Here is a 7,482-nt window from a genome sequence, read left to right as displayed (position 1 = left end):
CTGCAGTTAATGTTTCTCTCTGACTTCATCTGGAGACAGAAGTATGTCTTTTAGGCTAGTATTTTTAATCTAGCCCTTGGACAACTTTACCAGCCTCCCTGTCCACATGTTTGGCATCATGACTGCAGGGTAGACCAGGGTGTTTACAATCATCATCATCTTCTGCCCTCATCTGTGCACCGGAATCTACAGATTGCAAAGCTCGTGTATGTACACTACAGACCTATTACATAGCTTGTGTGTGTATGCTGCTTGCTGATTACACAGATCACGTGTATAACTGCCTGCAGATTACATAGCTCAGGTATGTACGGTACAGAATACATGACCATTTATATACAGTACATACCACCTACTTAGCCTATATGTACATATTACATAGCAATTACAAAGCTCATGTATGTACATTAACCCATTTGCTTCCCACAACAACCCTGTGAATTACAGGGGAAATTAGTCATAGTCTCGTTTTCATGATAAGAGCATTGAGACCATTGAGACAGCAGAGCAGAGACTTTAAACCCCCACCCAAAATCCTTTCCACTAGTCAGCCCTGCAACAAAGATATAGAAAAGGTCATCACTGAGGTGATTTTTTAAAAGGAAAATAATTTTTTCGAAATGAAAAACATAGAGCTTTGAAAATCAAGCATTCCAAATCAAAGGAAAGAAGAGGGAAAAATATACCTTTTTCCCAAACTAAAAGTCAAGCTGTGATTAGTCATTTATAAGCAGTAAAATAGGTAACAGCGTTCCCAAATACAGAAAGGAGAGCCCTAGAGGTGCAGTGTGAAGACACTGTGATCACACATGAAGGCTCTGTTGGCCCATCAATGAAACACAAAGCCAGTGGATATGCAGATGCCGGTTCTACTGCTCCCCTGCTGCTGACTCACTGGACAACCTCAGGCAAGTGTTTTTCCTTTCACTGCTTTAATTCTTTCATCTACAGAAAAAGAGTCCATCATAGTAGTTATTTGTCCATAAAACAAGTTGAGAGCTTTGAACAAAAGGATACTTTAGCCAAACTCGACTTCATGTCTAAAAGCACACTGATTAGGTCATGTAAGTTGGGTACAGTTCAAGACAGCATAATAAACACTGTGCTAATTATATAATCCTGTTGAATAGACAAATGCAGCATACACACACCATGGGCGCCATAAAAATCAATAATAAATTGAGGTTCATTATGACGTCTTCCTTTTCATGCTACTTACTCTACCCATGCATATTTCACTATATTATTCTTCTACAAAGAGGTAAGTAAACCACTGTTCTCTCTCTTCTGGACAGGTGCAATAGCCTCCCAGCTGTCCCCACATGTTCACACTTGCTCTCATTCATTCTCTACAGGACAGCTAGAATTATCTTTTTGAATTACCAATATGATCACAGCACAGCATGCCTCTTAGGTTGAAGATCGAAATACTTGGCAGAACCCAGAACAACCTGGCATCTATGTGCAGGGCCAGCTTCATCTTGTTGTGCTGTTCTTTACTCCCTGCCCTCTCTTCTGTACTCACTCAAATATTCAGTAAATATTTGATGAATGAATGAATGAATGAAAAGGCAAACAGTGTATCAAGGTTTGTTTTCGAATAAGAAGCAAAATTTTGATGAACCAAACAAACAAATAGCTGCATTTCAGACACCAACAACTGTTAAGTGGGGAAGAATCCTGTGGGCCCAAGACCTTCCATAGCCCTCACACACTGGCTCTGCCAAAACACGAACCACACTGGGCTAAATGTAAAGGCTACGAAGACAGATTTCAGCAAATTGTATGAGATGACGCCTCAGCAAACCGACACCACAGTTACTCAAAACGTCTCCTTATATGGCAAAAGAAAGTAACGCCCAGTGAGCACTCAAGCTATCGTGTGGGCTCATTTAAGGATTGTTCATGACAACCATCTTTGTAGAAAGGATTTATTTGATCACCTGCCACGTTGGTCGGATTAAGGTGATAATAAAAAGAAAAGGAAGAGTGAAACCATTTTAGTTCTGCCTTAGCACTCCCCACCCACTAGTTGGGATCTGTTTTTATTCTGTCACCTTAAATGAACAAACTCACCTCAACAGGCCTGGTGGCGTGCCAAAGGTAGTGCAAAAGGACCTGTGAGGATCTTTCTAAAACCAGGCTTAAGTCAGAGTGTCAGACTTAAGACAGAGTGGCACTCCTTTCAGAGAAGTTATCGCTTCCCTCCCCAGAAAGATGTGCTGTCAGGGGGGAGAGGAAACTGGAAGGACGGAGGAGGGGCCCCCTTCTCTGAGGGCGATGATGAGAAATGAGGCTCCACTCCCAGAATCATGGGACAGGCCGACCCATTCTTCCCAGGCTTACACCAAGGTACTAAATGATAAATATGTCACTCAAAGAGGATGACTTCATCACGACCAGGTGAAAAAAACCTTGACAACCAGGAAAAAGAGGCTTTCTCTGTCGGTGATGAGGCTGAATTGCTCCCTCCCTGAACAATGGCAAGTGCTCTGAATCCAATGTATAAATGGGCAAAAATGAGTAACTGCTTCTAAACCCCCCAGAGCAGACCCTCATATGTTGTCACTTGGCAGAATACCGAGTTAAGAAAAAAACAAACAAAGCAAAACCCTCAGATCCAGAGACTGATGGATTCTTAAAACTCGGAATCATGTTTTATTAGTCTTTCTATTCAAAAAACCAGAGCACCTCTAAAGTAAACTCTTAGTAAAATTAGTCACTCAATGAGATAAATTAGAGGATTTTAATTCAGATTATTTGTGGCTATGGAGTTTAACCAACAACGGAATTAGAGACAAAATGCATAGTTTGGGTGTATGAGGAAAAAACAATAAAAACATTTTAAACATAGCTGTAAATGAACACGGACTTGAATCAACACCTCACAACTGCAAAAATTTTAGTGAACCTAAAGCATCATCTCTATGGCTTAAAAAAAAAAAAGTAGAGAGAACCAGGAGCTCAACAGCAATATAAATACCGTCCCAGCTCTGCTATTAATTTGCCCCCAGGCCCTTGCTGGAGATACTTACCCTATTTTGAACACTGTTTCTTTGACTGTAAAATGAAGGGTATGAAACAGATCGCAAATATAGCTCATTTTAAAGTCCAATATCATGTTCCTATAAAACATGAAAATCCTAAACATTTTATTAATGGTACTTAGAGGTTAACAGAGGGAAGTTTTACATCATTGGATTCTAATGTTTTCAATTTATGTACTCCTTTGAAAAGTTCGTGAAAACTCCTCTTTCTCAGAAAAATGAGCATATGAACATGCAGAGATTTTGCAAAAAGTTTTAGAGATTTTACTAACATCCTGAAGTCTATGCATTGAATTCCAAATTTAAAATCTCAGCTTCAATTGAAACACTGTGCAGATTTTCAGTTGGGAAAATTTTCCCGGTGGATAAGATGCTACCAGAGCTTAAGCATCAATGTCAGGTAAGGCTGATATAAGTCACTTTGTTACAGCATGAACAGGAAATATGCAACACTCTATGAAGTGCTCTGGCCAAAATAAGTCAAACCTGAACCTAATAAAAGCCTTTAGATCTAATTACTACCTTATAAGAAATACAGGGGTCAGAAGAACATGGTTTTAAAAATAACATGGGGATACAACCAGCAAAATTCAGAATTTGGAAAATTCTACAGGATTTGTCTTTTCAGCTCTTTTTGATTCCATTACCTGGGAGCTCTTGCCCCTTCCCAATTATGGGTATCTTTTTTGTAATATTAAAAAAATCACTTTAATTTAAACCTATTGTCTTTTCAGCTCTTTTTGATTCCATTACCTGGGAGCTCTTGCCCCTTCCCAATTATGGGAATAATTATGGGAATTATCTTTTTTGTAATATTAAAAAAATCACTTTAATTTAAACCTGCAGTGGTAGTCATTAACAATGCCCTGTCCACCTCTGCATCTTTTTCTAATTCTCTTGCTTTTAAAATTCAAATTAAGAAGCGTTCTGCCATAGTTATCTCATTACCTCTCATTTGAGAAAACTTCTTTCCATGATATTAAAACTTTTTTTGCCTGCGTGTGGTTTTTTAAAAGTATTTTTCCTTGTGTGTCAGTCACTGTACACAGATTCTGTTAGAAAGCAACTTTAAGTTGAGCTTCCTTTTCCCCCTAGTCCAGAATGCTGTATTGACTACTTCATAACTCCAATCTTCCATCTGTTGGACCCTTTTACCTGGACAAATAGAAATATGAGGAAATGGTTTATCTTTTTATTTGGCCACGCTTTGATAAACTGAGGCACCTGTGAAATGTCCAATCTGATGTGACTGGAGAAGCTGTGTTTTATTTCTATAAATGTCTAATCTTTTTATGTAACCCTCCAAATCATAGGATAATGACATAGCAATTTTGCCTGAAGATCTACAAATTATCTGTTCTGAACTGTCATGCATAGTAAAAATGTATTTGGGGATCATTTTGGCCATTCTTCTCTTACTATAAAGAAGAGGGTGCCTATAAAATGCTTCAGTGATGGAATGATTGTCTTTAAAAGGCACAAACTGTGGCCAGTCAATGACAGCTGTGGACAGGACTCCCTCTGACTCCTGATACTGCGACATGCAACCCCACCCACTCGCTCACCACCCACCCTTTTCTGCAAAATACCCTCTCCCTTTTAATGGCAACAACTCAGTTCATCAGAGAGATGAACTCAATGTGAAAATTACAAATCTTTTAGCTGGTAAGTCATGCAAAAAAGAATAATTTTGATTTTGAACAATTTGATCTCCACAGAAATACAAAAAGAAAATCATAGCACCGTATTGCAGGTCAAACGCTCATTGGTCAGAAGGATGATTCAGCATTGGACATCTACTGAGAAAGCAGTGGGAGCCTTCATCCCTTGAGTTCTTTAAAAATAGCTTTAAAATAAGCTCAGCAAGTTGCTGTGCATCTACCTGAAAGCAAAAACCTGCAACGAATGACTTGTTGTTGACCTTCTTTCCAGTTCTGAGATTCCACAAATATTGGAAATTATGGGGAATTTTAGTCTTCTTAAAAATGTAAAATTTAAAAGAATGTAATGAAAATTTTTAAATGCTATAGAAAATATGTATGTAAGTAAAGTCAATTCATGTGTTTCTTATTTCTCAATTAAAATTTTTTAATTAACTTAATTCTTTCTAAAATATAATAAATTGTATAAGCTCATTTTTCTAAAATTATTCTGGCCATCCATATGTCTTCCAATACATCCACATAGGGAGTATCTAAAAGGATGTTCACCAAATGTCACCAATGATTATGTCCTTTTGGTGGAACTTGGGAGTTTTTCAGATATTTTTTCTATACTTTAATGTATTAATTAAATTTTGCATAATATGCATGTATCATTTTTATCAAAAAAAATGCGTTATTTCTTTTAAAATTCAATGGAACACCATACATTAGAAGATACAAGGAAACATTGTATGATCGTATTAGAAGAGACTGTTTCTCCCTAGTCCCCTCAAATCTCACCACCAGTTTTTCCCTACCCTGATCCTGCTGTAGTACAAGACACATTTTGCTCAAGGTTAATTCCTATAAATCAAAACGCCCACACACTGACATAAAATGACACATGGGACAAATTTATGGGGCTAAGAGGTCACTGCCACTCAGACATGCCTGAAATGAGCAGGGAAACAATCTATTCTGTTGTAGATTCTCGTGAGAGTTTAGGGAAAGGGCACGCAGCCCAGCCCGTGTGTACTGGAGTCGGATGGTCTCCTCCTTCATGAGGCTGGGTCCATGTGAGCACTATCCAGAGCCAACCACAACCGTGAGTCAAACAAATGACCAGGAACCGTCCACGTCCATCACAAACTGCTTGCCACCTCATATCTAAGCAAGTCTCTCATTTGCTCTATTTTTATCATGTCTCCCTTTTGTCTTTTTCTCATGTTGCAGATGTAAGTGACTGTAGGCACTCCTTCTAAGCACTCCCCAAGCTTCCTTCAGTCTTGGCTAAATTTTTCCAGCTTGTGCCCAGTGAGATGAGGAAAATCCAGAAATCCTTCTTTAATGAGGTTTTGTCACAAGGGCAGCAGGAGCAGAGCTGATGTGCTTTGAGTGGTTTTTTTTTCATAATTGGAAATAGATTGACCTCTGTGGGGGACGTAGTCCACTCCTAGGAGGGGCTTTTTCCTACTTTCTAGTTCTGTAAGTCACAGTCCTAAAAGAAGCAGGAGGTGACAGCATAAGAGGGCCTGAGTTAAGATCCTGACTCTAAAAAAGTCATTATTGAGTAAACACACATTTACAAAATGCCTGCAAGAAGCCAGACTTTGGTACTTGAAAGATGCAAGACATAATCCCTGCTTTCAAGAAGGCTGCAGCCTCAGAGGAGTGTGGCAAATGCAGTATAACGTGGTGAGAGAAAGAACAGCAGCGGACTCAGGCCTGCAAGAAGCCAGACTTTGGTACTTGAAAGATGCAAGACATAATCCCTGCTTTCAAGAATGCTGCAGCCTCAGAGGAGTGTGGCAAATGCAGTATAACGTGGTGAGAGAAAGAACAGCAGCGGACTCAATCCCAGACACGGGAGGTGGCTGGGCCGGGCTGGGGGGTTCCCAGCTTCCAAGGTGGGGTGGGGATGCCACCTTCCAGAGGATCTTGGGATCCAGAAGAGGCAGTTTCCTCCTAGGAGAGGCACCCATCTCACACAGGAACAGTTAGAAAACAATTGTTAAAGGAAGTAACCCTTGAACTACAGGGGAAGCAGGGGTGGGTGACTTTCCAGGCAGAGGAGATGGCACAGACCCAAGCACCTGATGCGCAGGTGTACACAGCACACCTACGAATCCGTGTGCTCAACTACACTGTACATGCAAATCAGCCCTGACTCATTCACCTCTGTGAGCCCCTTATTCTTAACCCACAGAATGTGGACAATAACCCTGGCCTGGCCACATCAAGAGTTGTTGTAAGGACTACATAAAGAATATCAAAGGGCTATGTAGGCTGGGAATTCTCATTATCATTGTGAAAGAAGGTTTTGCACAGGACCCCGTCAACGCTCAACTCAGCAATGACAGTGCTGTGCAGCAGGAAGGACCCTGCCCCTGCTTTGCCACTCACCCATGGATTGTCCTTGCTGTACTCGCCCCATGCACTCTTTTCCTCATTCGTCAAATTAGTGGCTTGGAACCAGGAACACTAAAGTCCCTTCCGACACTGACATTTTATTTCCAAGTCTCCTTTAAATCTAATCGCCAGTAACAAGCATGTGGCTCCCGCCCCCAGACTTCGATATTCATTCCTAACCTTTACCTTGGCAGACGAAGCATAAGTTTCATCAGGCATGTTAGACAACCCATGGCACCTTTCCTGTTTTCCACCGTCCGCTCTGCAGATCACAGACACACAGAGCCCAGCCGTGCCAGGATTCAGCCAGAGTCAGAGCTGCTGGGCAGTTAACGACAGCTGCATTCCTGCCCGGGGCCAAGGGAAGTCCTGAGTGCAGCCAC

This window comes from Galeopterus variegatus, unplaced genomic scaffold, assembly GCF_000696425.1.
Source record: "Galeopterus variegatus unplaced genomic scaffold, G_variegatus-3.0.2 Scaffold11490, whole genome shotgun sequence".
NCBI classification, from domain to species: Eukaryota; Metazoa; Chordata; class Mammalia; order Dermoptera; family Cynocephalidae; genus Galeopterus; species Galeopterus variegatus.
The sequence above is the reverse complement of the archived record's forward strand: the minus strand, read 5'-3'. Positions refer to the sequence as shown.